At 40.1% G+C, this 14,059-nt stretch overlaps 2 non-coding genes across 2 annotated transcripts; both read right to left on the reverse strand.

Moving 5' to 3' along the window:
• Positions 1-3,691: 3,691 nt before the first annotated feature.
• LOC112788416 (small nucleolar RNA R71) lies at positions 3,692-3,795 on the reverse strand. The gene has a single exon (XR_003195781.1). It is a non-coding gene; the product is annotated as a small nucleolar RNA R71 (small nucleolar RNA).
• A 9,624-nt stretch (positions 3,796-13,419) lies between these two features.
• LOC112788417 (small nucleolar RNA R71) lies at positions 13,420-13,523 on the reverse strand. The gene has a single exon (XR_003195782.1). It is a non-coding gene; the product is annotated as a small nucleolar RNA R71 (small nucleolar RNA).
• Positions 13,524-14,059: the final 536 nt, after the last annotated feature.

A 14,059-nucleotide genomic window follows, 5' to 3' on the forward strand; every position in this document is an offset into this window, starting at 1 on the left:
ATAGGTGAAGAAAGCTTGGAGAAAGGTTGAAGCAAGAAGGAGTAGCTAGGAGTAAAGAGAAGACAATGGAATAAGTGAAATTGAACCAGGAAGCAAAAAGCTGGACCTAAAGTTAGCCTCAAACTTTTGCACAAACTTTTGGGTGAAAAGTTAGCCCCAACGTTAGCCCCTAACTTGGAGGCTAACGTTGGCATGATGAAAATCACTCCCTGGGTACCAAAAGTTTGCGCCAACGTTAGCCCCTAACTTTGAGGCTAACGTTGGCATGAAGAAAACCTCCCTGGGCACCAAAAGTTTGCGCCAACGTTAGCCCTAACTTGGTGGCTAACGTTGGCACATGAAAATCACAAGGGGAGGAGCAAAAGTTTGCGCCAACGTTAGCCCCTAACTTGGTGGCTAACGTTGGCGCCACAAGTGCACAAGGTAAGGCCAACGTTAGGGCCAAAGTTAGTGATGCCGAGCATCTTAGGCTAGTTTCACTAGCATTTTTCTGTTAGTTTTAGTTGTTTTATGCATTTTCTTGAGCTTAAAGTAACCAAAAATGGTTAAATGAAGAACAAAGCAATGAACCATCCAAACAGTATGATTTAATGCAAATTCCATGAGTTCTAGTTATATTACTTGAATGCTATGAATGGAAGATTTCTCATGAAATTTTGCAAGACTTTGATGCATTTGTTTGGATGATTTCAGGGAAGAAGAGGCTAAGCAAGGAAGCAACAAAATCAATAAAGGAAGCTTGAATATCACATGTGGAGTTTAAGTTCCAGTTTAAGCCTAAACTGGAGCTTAAACGCCAGAATAAGAAATGCTGGAATTGAAGTTTAACCTCCAGTTTAACCTTAAACTGGAGGTTAAACGCCAGAATGAAAAGTCTCACCAAAGAAGCATTCCACGTTTAACCTCCAGTTTGACCTCAAACTGGAGGTTAAACGCCAGAATGATAATGCCATTCAGGAAGGAGTTCCACGTTTAACCTCCAGTTTAACCTTAAACTGGAGGTTAAACGCCAGAATGGGAAAAGCACCAGGGAGCCATTTCCACGTTTAAGCTCCAGTTTGACCTCAAACTGGAGCTTAAACGTGTTCGACCAAGTTTTCTCCTCCAGGGTTGCTCTCTCCATTTCCACGTTTAAGCTCCAGTTTGACCTCAAACTGGAGCTTAAACGTGTTCGACACCTCCAGGGCTACCCTTCTAAGCTTCCACGTTTAACCTCCAGTTTAACCTTAAACTGGAGGTTAAACGTGTTCGACCTCCAGGATGCCTCCTTCCATTTCCACGTTTAACCTCCAGTTTAACCTTAAACTGGAGGTTAAACGTGTTCGACCTCCAGGGCTGCCCTTCCTATATCCACGTTTAAGCTTCAGTTTAACCTTAAACTGAAGCTTAAACGTGTTCGACTACATGACTCTCCAGGGCTGCCTTCTTCCATTTCCACGTTTAAGCTTCAGTTTAACCTTAAACTAAAGCTTAAACGTGCTTCTACAAAAGGCCTCACTGGAAGTGTCTGGCGTTTAAGCTGCAGTTTAAACTGCAACTTAAACGCCACTCTTGGAAAAGGTTTCTGGACCAAAAATATTGTGGTTTAAGTTAGTATTTGAGCACAAACATTAACTTAAACTTATTCTGGTATGAAACCCAATTGAATATCATGGTTTATGGGATTGGGCCTGAAGGATTGATGAGTTTGAAATCTCAATTTATTGAGTCATGTGTCATTATTTGATTATCACTAAGTTGGCTCAATGAATGTTACAGAATTTGGATCAACAGCCTCATCAAGATTATGGATCATAAACCCAAGGCAAAAGGAAAGCAGGGAGAGGCCTCAAAGCCCAAGAAACACAACAGAAGCTCAATATAGAAAGTGTATAAATAGGATAGAATTTAAGTTAGAAAGGACTTTTACCTTCACTTTTAGCTAGTTTCATATCTTTGTAATTGAATTCAGAGCTATGACTCACTAAACCCCCTTTCATTGTGTTAGGGAGCTCTATTGTAATTCAATGAATCAATAATAGTTTATCTTCTTCTTCAATCTTTTCTCTTGAATTTTGTTAGAAAGCTTCTCGATCTAATTCCATTGGTAGTTGTCTTGGGAAAGAAACTACCCATAATTGGAATCCTTCGGAACCTTGGGAAAGGAATGGAGGATTCATGCTAGAGAAGCTTTCTCACAGTGAATTGGATTGGGGTTTGGATGGATATTGTGACATGTAATCCTACCAAATTGTGGTTCATGAAACTGTGTGGTATAATCAGTGATCAAGCATCATCTCTTCTTATGAACATTTAAACCAAGGGATTGGAATTTGTTTGTTTTAGAGAGAATTGGTGAGCCAAGGGATTGGGATCCAATCATATAAGATTGCCAAGCAAAATTTAATGAACGCATTGGTTGAGGAAGAGATATACATGTTTTGATTCGGAGATCTCAATATCTCCTAACACCCAATGAATTCCCAATTTCTGATTTCCAATTTCTCTTTACATTCTGCAACTCAATTCTTGCAATCACCCCCATTCCCTTTTAATTCAGCAATTTACATTCTGCTCTTTAATTCATGCAATTTCAGATTCCACCATTTAAATTTCTTGTCATTTACTTTTCCCGCCAATTTATATTCCGCAATTCTCATCTAAATCTTGATTCCGCTCAACTAGAACACACTTCTAATCTGAATTGCTCACTCAACCAATCCTTGTGGGATTCGACCTCACTCTATTGTGAGTTTTTACTTGACGATAACCGGTGCACTTGCCGGAAGGAATTTTGCCGATCGTGCAATTTCCTAAATCGTAGCATAACAAGTTTATGCGCATCAAGTTTATGGCGCCGTTGCCGGGGATTGGTTTTCGATTGACAATTCTCCAATTGGAAGTTAACTAGATTGAGCAATTTTTCTTGCTTTGTTAATTCTGTTCAAGTTACTTGTTGAATTTTAATTTCTGCACTCGGTTACATGCTTTCTTTCTTTATGCCTTTAAATTCAAGCAACTAACTCACTGACTCACTAACTGTTTGAATTAATTCCTCAATTGCTCTAACCATACTCTTCCATTAACCAAGAGTATTTCACTTGTTTGTGCCTGTGCTGTGTTCTTGTATGACAGGTAGGAGAGGAGAGACATCAACTCCTCCATATACCGAACCAGAGAGGACACTTCATAGACTGAGAAGGGAAGCAAGAGGGAAGAGAGTAGTGGGAGAAGAGGAATCTGAAGGAGAATCTGAGGACAATTTTGAGGAAGCTTTAGATCTCAACATGGATAGAGAAGTTCACAACCATGAGAGAGCTGATGGAAACAATGCCATTCCTGAGAGGAGGGTTCTTAGTTCATACATAAACCCAACCTCTGGGAATTGTGGTAGCAGCATCCAGAAACCACCCATTCAGGCCAACAATTTCGAGCTCAAACCACAGCTAATATCACTGGTGGATAATCATTGTTCATTTGGTGGAAGTGCTAATGAAGATCCCAACCAACATCTCACAAAATTCCTGAGAATTTGTGACACTGTGAAGTCCAATGGAGTCCAGGAAGATGCCTATAAACTGCTTTTGTTCCCATTTTCACTTAGGGACAAGGCAGCTAAGTGGCTGGAATCATTCCCAAGGGGGAGTCTAACAACATGGGATGAGGTGGAAAGCAAGTTTCTGGCACGTTTCTACCCCCACAAAAGGTCAATAGGCTTCGATCTGAGGTTCAGACTTTTAGACAACAAGATGGTGAAACTCTCTACGAGGCATGGGAGAGATTCAAGGACTTGACAAGGAAATGCCCACCAGACATGTTCCATGATTGGGTGCAATTGCATATTTTCTATGATGGACTCTCTTATGAATCAAGGAAGGCTGTAGACCATTCATCAGGAGGTTCATTGAACAGGAAAAAGACTGTGGAAGAGGCCATTGAGGTGATTGAGACAGTGGCTGAGAATGAGTACTACTATGCATCAGAAAGGCACAACACTAAGGGAGTCATGGAGCTGAACCATGTTGATACAATTCTAGCCCAAAACAAGGTGTTTGCCAAGCAACTAGCAGAGCTTACCAGGCAATTAGAAACAAAGCAAGTGGCTGCAATACACACACAAGATCAAGAGGAAGTAAGCATTGAAGGAGGTGATTGGGAAGAGGCCAACTATGTGGGAAACCAACAAAGGCAATCATATGATCCACATTCCAACACTTACAACCCAGGATGGAAAAATCACCCAAACTTTGGGTGGGAGAACCAACAAACCCAACCACAAAACCACAAACCTTACAACCACAACCAACATAACAATTCCACATACCAAAACTCCAACCAAAGATCATACCAAGCCACACAAAACACTTACCCCCAACCATCATATCATGGCCAAAATAATCAACCTACCCAACTTAATCCGAACCAACAATTTCAAGATCAATTAAACCGGATAGAAGGAATGCTTGCAACCATGAGTCAAGACATAACCGAATTGAAAGCTTTTAAGGAAGAAGTAAACTCTAACCTGCAAAACCAAGGAGCTGCCATCCAGAAGCTAGAAAATCAAATTGTGTATTTGTCTAAGCAAACCCCTGGGACAAGCGCTTCTCATGCTGCCAAGGCTATTGCAAGGGAAGAGTGTAAAGCCATAACCCTCAGAAGTGGAAAGAATCTGAAGGAGATCTCAAAGGAAACCACAGAGGATGAAGCAAAGGAAAATGTGAAAGACAAAGAACAAGGACAATCTTTTACACCGTTTGCAACAAAAGAAAAAGAAAAAGAGGTCCTGAAGCCTTATACACCTAAAGCACCTTATCCTCAACGTTTGATGAAAAGTGAAAAGGATGGCCAATTCTCCAGGTTCTTGGAGATTTTCAAGAAGCTTCAAATTAACATTCCCTTTGCTGAGGCAATAGAGCAAATGCCACTATATGCAAAATTCTTAAAGGAATTGATGACCAAGAAGAGAAGCTGGAGAAATGAGGAAACTGTGTTGTTAACTGAAGAATGCAGTGCCATCATTCAGCACAAATTACCTCAGAAATTGAAGGATCCAGGCAGTTTCCAAATCCCCTGCATCATAGGAGAAGTCATGGTGGAGAAGGCCTTGTGTGACTTAGGGGCCAGTATCAATTTGATGTCTCTAACAATGATGAGAAGAATGAAGATTGAGGAAGCCAAACCAACAAGAATGGCCCTCCAATTGGCAGATCGAACTTTTAAATTCCCTCATGGGATAGTTGAGGATTTGTTGGTGAAAGTGGGAGATTTTATATTTCCTGCTGATTTTGTGGTGTTAGATATGGAGGAAGAAGCCAAGGCTTCAATAATTCTGGGAAGACCCTTCCTGGCTACTGCTGGAGCCATCATAGATGTACAAAAGGGTGAACTCACTCTTAGACTACATGATGAGAAATTGGTGTTTAACGTATTCAAGGCAATGAGCTATCCATCAGAATCACTAAGGGAATGCATGAGGATTGATGTAGTGGACATTGCAGTACAAGAAACTTTTGAGGAAACAATAAAGGAAGTGGCAGAGGAGGAGTTCACCAAGGATATTGAAGTTAGTGACATCAAGGCTGCTGAAACAACCATGCCAAGCATGCCAGAGAGAGTGAAAGAAGAGAAGGAAGCACCAAAACCTGAGCTCAAAGCATTGCCCCCTAATCTCAAGTATGCATACTTGGGTAGTGATGAGAGTCACCCTGTTATCATTAGCTCTGCCCTGAGCCAAGAACAGGAAGAAGAATTGATCAAGGTGCTACAAACTCATCAAGATGCCATTGGATGGACCCTAGCCGATTTGAAGGGAATAAGCTCATCCATATGCATGCATAAAATCTTGTTAGAAGAGGATGCTAGACCCTCCATTCAAGCTCAGAGAAGATTGAATCCTGTCATGAAAGAAGTGGTACAAAAGGAAGTTATGAAGTTATGGCAGGCAGGGGTAATCTACCCCATTTCTGATAGCCCATGGGTTAGTCCCATCCATGTAGTTCCCAAGAAAGGTGGCATAACTGTGGTGCCAAATGAGAAGAACGAACTCATACCCACAAGAACCGTCACTGGGTGGAGGATGTGCATAGACTACAGGAAGCTCAATGAAGCCACCAGAAAGGATCATTTTCCACTCCCATTCATGGATCAGATGCTTGAAAGGCTTGCCGGACATGCTTACTATTGTTTTTTAGATGGATATTCAGGCTACAACCAAATAGTAGTTGATCCTAAAGATCAAGAGAAAACATCATTTGTTTGTCCATATGGAGTTTTTGCTTATAGACGCATGCCCTTTGGATTGTGCAATGCACCTGCCACTTTCCAAAGATGCATGCTGTCCATCTTTTCGGACATGATTGAAAAATTTATTGAGGTCTTCATGGACGATTTTTCTGTGTTTGGAGATTCTTTTCCTAGCTGCCTACACCACCTTGCCTTGGTGCTTAAGAGATGCCAAGAGACTAACCTAGTATTAAACTGGGAAAAGTGTCATTTCATGGTCACAGAAGGAATAGTCCTTGGCCACAAAATCTCTAATAGAGGCATTGAGGTGGACAGAGCTAAGGTGGAACTCATTGAAAAATTACCTCCACCAAGTAATGTAAGGGCAGTTAGGAGTTTTTTGGGACACGCTGGTTTTTACAGAAGGTTTATTAGAGACTTTTCTAAAATAGCCAAACCTTTGAGTAACTTGCTTGTCTCTGACACACCCTTTGTATTTGATAAAAATTGCATGCTAGCCTATGAACTTTTGAAGCAAAAACTTTCCTCTGCACCTATCATTGCCCCACCTGATTGGAACTTACCTTTTGAACTGATGTGTGATGCATCAGACCTTGCTATTGGGGCAGTGTTAGGACAAAGGAAAGACAATTTGGTACATGTGATTTATTATGCCAGTAAAGTCTTGAATGATAACCAAAGGAATTACACAACCACTGAAAAAGAACTCTTGGCAATAGTCTTTGCATTTGACAAATTTAGATCCTATCTCATTGGATCTAAAGTCATTGTCTTCACTGATCATTCAGCTTTAAAATACTTACTTGCTAAACAAGAATCCAAACCAAGACTTATTAGATGGGTTCTTTTGTTGCAGGAATTTGACATTGAAATCAAAGACAAGAAGGGTGTAGAGAACAAGGTGGCAGACCATTTATCAAGAATACCATGTGAAGAAGGAAGCGCACAAAGCACACATATAAATGAGTGCTTTCCTGATGAACAACTCATGGTAATTCACAAAGCACCCTGGTTTGTAGACATAGCAAACTTCAAGGCCACTGGGAGTTTACCGTTGGAATTTAACAAACATCAAAGGAAGAAATTGGTAAATGATGCCAAATACTTCATCTGGGACGAACCATACTTGTTCAAAAAATGTTCCGATGGCATACTCAGAAGATGCATATCCGAGGAAGAAGGAAGGGAAGTCTTATGGGACTGCCATGGCTCCACTTATGGAGGACATTTTGCAGGAGAAAGAACAGCAGCTAAGGTGTTGCAGTGTGGTTTTTATTGGCCCACTATCTTCAAAGATGCAAAAGAATTAGTGAAGCACTGCCATGAATGCCAGAAAGCGGGGAACCTGCCAAGAAGAAATGAAATGCCACAACAATTCATTCTGGAACTTGAATTGTTTGATGTATGGGGGATAGATTTCATGGGACCCTTTCCCTCCTCATACTCAAATAATTACATTCTTGTGGCAGTAGACTATGTCTCCAAATGGGTTGAAGCAATAGCAACTCCAACCAATGATAATAAGGTAGTCATGAACTTCCTCAGAAAACACATTTTTTGCCGTTTTGGGGTTCCAAGAGCAATCATCAGTGATGGAGGAAGCCACTTCTGCAACAAACCATTAGAGGCATTGCTTCTAAAATATGGAGTCAAACACAAGGTAGCCACACCATACCATCCACAGACAAGTGGGCAAGCCGAAATATCTAACAGAAAACTCAAAAGGATCCTGGAAAAGACTGTGGGAACTTCAAGGAAGGACTGGTCGATTAAGCTAGATGATGCTCTTTGGGCATATAGGACAGCTTTCAAAACACCAATTGGAATGTCTCCTTACCAACTAGTATATGGAAAAGCTTGCCATTTGCCACTGGAGTTGGAGCACAAGGCATACTGGGCCTTGAAACTTTTGAACTTGGACAACAAAGCTGCTGGAGAAAGAAGGATGTTGCAAATTCAAGAGTTGGAAGAATTCAGAGCGGAAGCTTATGAGAATGCCAAAATTTACAAAGAAAGAGCAAAGAAGAAGCATGACAGCAACATAGCCCCAAGGAAATTTGAAGAAGGACAAAAAGTATTGCTCTACAATTCTAGGCTGAAGCTATTTCCAGGGAAGCTAAAATCAAGGTGGTCAGGACCATTCCTTGTCACCAAGGTCTCCAAATATGGACAAGTAGAAATCATGGAAGAAAAGTCACAACGAACCTTCATTGTGAACGGTCAAAGACTCAAACATTACTTGGGAGATGTGGATGAGAAGGACAAAGTTAAATATCACCTCAACTGAGGAAGCTGACCGTCAAGCTAATGACGTTAAAGAAGCGCTTGTTGGGAGGCAACCCAACCTGAGGTAATACCCTTTTGCTGTTTCTTTTATTTGTTTCAATAAAAAGGGTGAAGTAATTTCTGTGCATTGCAAAGAATTAAGTTTGGTGTTTCACACCAAACAATGAATTCGTGGATCAATAATTCAAAGGGGAATGTGTGACTCTAAGTTTGGTGTTCCACCATAAAGATCAACTGAACACAACAACCTTTGAATTATATGAGAGGAACAACCATTCTAAGCAGTCACAGAAATGCTTAAAACCCTTAGCAGCAACTTCATTCCAAAGAGAACTCAAGGATTCAAAGCACAGAGAAGTAAGTGGGAGACTAAGTTTGGTGTTCACACACCAACTTAAGACTCAGATACTTACCCACACATAGTTGAGCTAACCACTCAAGTGCTTGAGAAGCAAGCAACTTCATCACTCTTTGCAGGAAAGGAAACAAGGATTTTAAAGCATGAAGCAACATTTAGGAGAAGAAGGGAAATCAAATTGTTTCCTGGCAACAAAGAGAAAACAAGGAATTTCACAAGGTGGTATTGTTCCTTGATAATTCTTTAAAAAGGGCAAACAAAAGCATGCTTGTTCTGGTTTAAACTGTAAATGTTGAATCTTTCTGGAATGTGAAGTTTTTAATATATTTGTCTGTTTATTGCTTTGAATAAAGTGAATGCCTAGATGTTTGGATATAACTTCACCTTCTTAAACGAGTGCTTGCCATGCTTGTTCTGTTTCCAAAAATAAAAGAAAAGTTTGAACAAAAGTAACTTGGCTAAATTAGTGACAAATCAAGTAGAATTAAGTGGTGGTATGCATGCCTGATTGTTTAGTCAGATCACTGGAATTAGAGTGTAGAATTATCATTCTTTGTGTAGAAATTGAAAACTGTCTATGGATCTTGATGAATAAATGTCTTTGGCCATGAAAAAGAAAGAAAAAGAAGAAGAAAAAGCCACTGAAAAAGGGCAACCAAAAAGCAAAAAAAAAAAAAAAAATTTGAGAAAATAAGCTAGGTACCAATGGTTTGAACTTCTGAGACAAATGCCTGTGGTGTTTATGTATTAAGGATATGCTTGGATGAATAGGTTCTGAGGAGTGTTTCAACACTTGGTAACTTGGGTTAACTAACCCGGGATTATCAACCAAAAGTCCATTATCAAGAGCAACCTAAATACAAAACATTTAGTCACACAAAGAGGTGCTGGGCACCAATGTCTCAAGAAGAAATGTGAACTAAAATGCCTAAAGTGGATATGTGTAGTGCACTGATAAGAAAAAGAAAATGCCAAAGGCTTGTGCAACACATGACACTAAGCAAACAAGGAGCAAAAGAAGCTCTAAGAAAAAGAAAAGAAAAACAAAGAAGAGAAAAGTGCCAAGGACATAAGAATAACAAGAGGCCATAGCAGTGTTTGATGGATGCAATGAAAAAGTGATAATCTTACCTGATAAGAATGAAAAAGTGATGCTGCAACTTTCTGCATAAAACCCTTCTGATGAACTTCAAATGCTTGCTAATATAGCCAATATAATTGCTTTCTGTTTCATACTTTCTTCTCAAATAACTCAGGACTTGCTTAGGGACAAGCAAGTATTAAGTTTGGTGTTGTGATGCCGAGGCATCTTAGGCTAGTTTCACTAGCATTTTTCTGTTAGTTTTAGTTGTTTTATGCATTTTCTTGAGCTTAAAGTAACCAAAAATGGTTAAATGAAGAACAAAGCAATGAACCATCCAAACAGTATGATTTTAATGCAAATTCCATGAGTTCTAGTTATATTACTTGAATGCTATGAATGGAAGATTTCTCATGAAATTTTGCAAGACTTTGATGCATTTGTTTGGATGATTTCAGGGAAGAAGAGGCTAAGCAAGGAAGCAACAAAATCAATAAAGGAAGCTTGAATATCACATGTGGAGTTTAAGTTCCAGTTTAAGCCTAAACTGGAGCTTAAACGCCAGAATAAGAAATGCTGGAATTGAAGTTTAACCTCCAGTTTAACCTTAAACTGGAGGTTAAACGCCAGAATGAAAAGTCTCACCAAAGAAGCATTCCACGTTTAACCTCCAGTTTGACCTCAAACTGGAGGTTAAACGCCAGAATGATAATGCCATTCAGGAAGGAGTTCCACGTTTAACCTCCAGTTTAACCTTAAACTGGAGGTTAAACGCCAGAATGGGAAAAGCACCAGGGAGCCATTTCCACGTTTAAGCTCCAGTTTGACCTCAAACTGGAGCTTAAACGTGTTCGACCAAGTTTTCTCCTCCAGGGTTGCTCTCTCCATTTCCACGTTTAAGCTCCAGTTTGACCTCAAACTGGAGCTTAAACGTGTTCGACACCTCCAGGGCTACCCTTCTAAGCTTCCACGTTTAACCTCCAGTTTAACCTTAAACTGGAGGTTAAACGTGTTCGACCTCCAGGATGCCTCCTTCCATTTCCACGTTTAACCTCCAGTTTAACCTTAAACTGGAGGTTAAACGTGTTCGACCTCCAGGGCTGCCCTTCCTATATCCACGTTTAAGCTTCAGTTTTACCTTAAACTGAAGCTTAAATGTGTTCGACTACATGACTCTCCAGGGCTGCCTTCTTCCATTTCCACGTTTAAGCTTCAGTTTAACCTTAAACTAAAGCTTAAACGTGCTTCTACAAAAGGCCTCACTGGAAGTGTCTGGCGTTTACGCTGCAGTTTAAGCTTAAACTGCAACTTAAACGCCACTCTTGGAAAAGGTTTCTGGACCAAAAATATTGTGGTTTAAGTTAGTATTTGAGCACAAACATTAACTTAAACTTATTCTGGTATGAAACCCAATTGAATATCATGGTTTATGGGATTGGGCCTGAAGGATTGATGAGTTTGAAATCTCAATTTATTGAGTCATGTGTCATTATTTGATTATCACTAAGTTGGCTCAATGAATGTTACAGAATTTGGATCAACAGCCTCATCAAGATTATGGATCATAAACCCAAGGCAAAAGGAAAGCAGGGAGAGGCCTCAAAGCCCAAGAAACACAACAGAAGCTCAATATAGAAAGTGTATAAATAGGATAGAATTTAAGTTAGAAAGGACTTTTACCTTCACTTTTAGCTAGTTTTCATATCTTTGTAATTGAATTCAGAGCTATGACTCACTAAACCCCCTTTCATTGGGTTAGGGAGCTCTATTGTAATTCAATGAATCAATAATAGTTTATCTTCTTCTTCAATCTTTTCTCTTGAATTTTGTTAGAAAGCTTCTCGATCTAATTCCATTGGGTAGTTGTCTTGGGAAAGAAACTACCCATAATTGGAATCCTTCGGAACCTTGGGAAAGGAATGGAGGATTCATGCTAGAGAAGCTTTCTCACAGTGAATTGGATTGGGGTTTGGATGGATATTGTGACATGTAATCCTACCAAATTGTGGTTCATGAAACTGTGTGGTATAATCAGTGATCGAGCATCATCTCTTCTTATGAACATTTAAACCAAGGGATTGGGAATTTGTTTGTTTTTAGAGAGAATTGGTGAGCCAAGGGATTGGGATCCAATCATATAAGATTGCCAAGCAAAATTTAATGAACGCATTGGTTGAGGAAGAGATATACATGTTTTGATTCGGAGATCTCAATATCTCCTAACACCCAATGAATTCCCAATTTCTGATTTCCAATTTCTCTTTACATTCTGCAACTCAATTCTTGCAATCACCCCCATTCCCTTTTAATTTCAGCAATTTACATTCTGCTCTTTAATTCATGCAATTTCAGATTCCGCCATTTAAATTTCTTGTCATTTACTTTTCCCGCCAATTTTATATTCCGCAATTCTCATCTAAATCTTGATTCCGCTCAACTAGAACACACTTCTAATCTGAATTGCTCACTCAACCAATCCTTGTGGGATTCGACCTCACTCTATTGTGAGTTTTTACTTGACGATAACCGGTGCACTTGCCGGAAGGAATTTTGCCGATCGTGCAATTTCCTAAATCGTAGCATAACAAGTTTATGCGCATCAAGTTTATGGCGCCGTTGCCGGGGATTGGTTTTCGATTGACAATTCTCCAATTGGAAGTTAACTAGATTGAGCAATTTTTCTTGCTTTGTTAATTCTGTTCAAGTTACTTGTTGAATTTTAATTTCTGCACTCGGTTACATGCTTTCTTTCTTTATGCCTTTAAATTCAAGCAACTAACTCACTGACTCACTAACTGTTTGAATTAATTCCTCAATTGCTCTAACCATACTCTTCCATTAACCAAGAGTATTTCACTTGTTTGTGCCTGTGCTGTGTTCTTGTATGACAGGTAGGAGAGGAGAGACATCAACTCCTCCATATACCGAACCAGAGAGGACACTTCATAGACTGAGAAGGGAAGCAAGAGGGAAGAGAGTAGTGGGAGAAGAGGAATCTGAAGGAGAATCTGAGGACAATTTTGAGGAAGCTTTAGATCTCAACATGGATAGAGAAGTTCACAACCATGAGAGAGCTGATGGAAACAATGCCATTCCTGAGAGGAGGGTTCTTAGTTCATACATAAACCCAACCTCTGGGAATTGTGGTAGCAGCATCCAGAAACCACCCATTCAGGCCAACAATTTCGAGCTCAAACCACAGCTAATATCACTGGTGGATAATCATTGTTCATTTGGTGGAAGTGCTAATGAAGATCCCAACCAACATCTCACAAAATTCCTGAGAATTTGTGACACTGTGAAGTCCAATGGAGTCCAGGAAGATGCCTATAAACTGCTTTTGTTCCCATTTTCACTTAGGGACAAGGCAGCTAAGTGGCTGGAATCATTCCCAAGGGGGAGTCTAACAACATGGGATGAGGTGGAAAGCAAGTTTCTGGCACGTTTCTACCCCCCACAAAAGGTCAATAGGCTTCGATCTGAGGTTCAGACTTTTAGACAACAAGATGGTGAAACTCTCTACGAGGCATGGGAGAGATTCAAGGACTTGACAAGGAAATGCCCACCAGACATGTTCCATGATTGGGTGCAATTGCATATTTTCTATGATGGACTCTCTTATGAATCAAGGAAGGCTGTAGACCATTCATCAGGAGGTTCATTGAACAGGAAAAAGACTGTGGAAGAGGCCATTGAGGTGATTGAGACAGTGGCTGAGAATGAGTACTACTATGCATCAGAAAGGCACAACACTAAGGGAGTCATGGAGCTGAACCATGTTGATACAATTCTAGCCCAAAACAAGGTGTTTGCCAAGCAACTAGCAGAGCTTACCAGGCAATTAGAAACAAAGCAAGTGGCTGCAATACACACACAAGATCAAGAGGAAGTAAGCATTGAAGGAGGTGATTGGGAAGAGGCCAACTATGTGGGAAACCAACAAAGGCAATCATATGATCCACATTCCAACACTTACAACCCAGGATGGAAAAATCACCCAAACTTTGGGTGGGAGAACCAACAAACCCAACCACAAAACCACAAACCTTACAACCACAACCAACATAACAATTCCACATACCAAAACTCCAACCAAAGATCATACCAAG

This window comes from Arachis hypogaea, chromosome 20, assembly GCF_003086295.3.
Source record: "Arachis hypogaea cultivar Tifrunner chromosome 20, arahy.Tifrunner.gnm2.J5K5, whole genome shotgun sequence".
Taxonomy (NCBI): domain Eukaryota; kingdom Viridiplantae; phylum Streptophyta; class Magnoliopsida; order Fabales; family Fabaceae; genus Arachis; species Arachis hypogaea.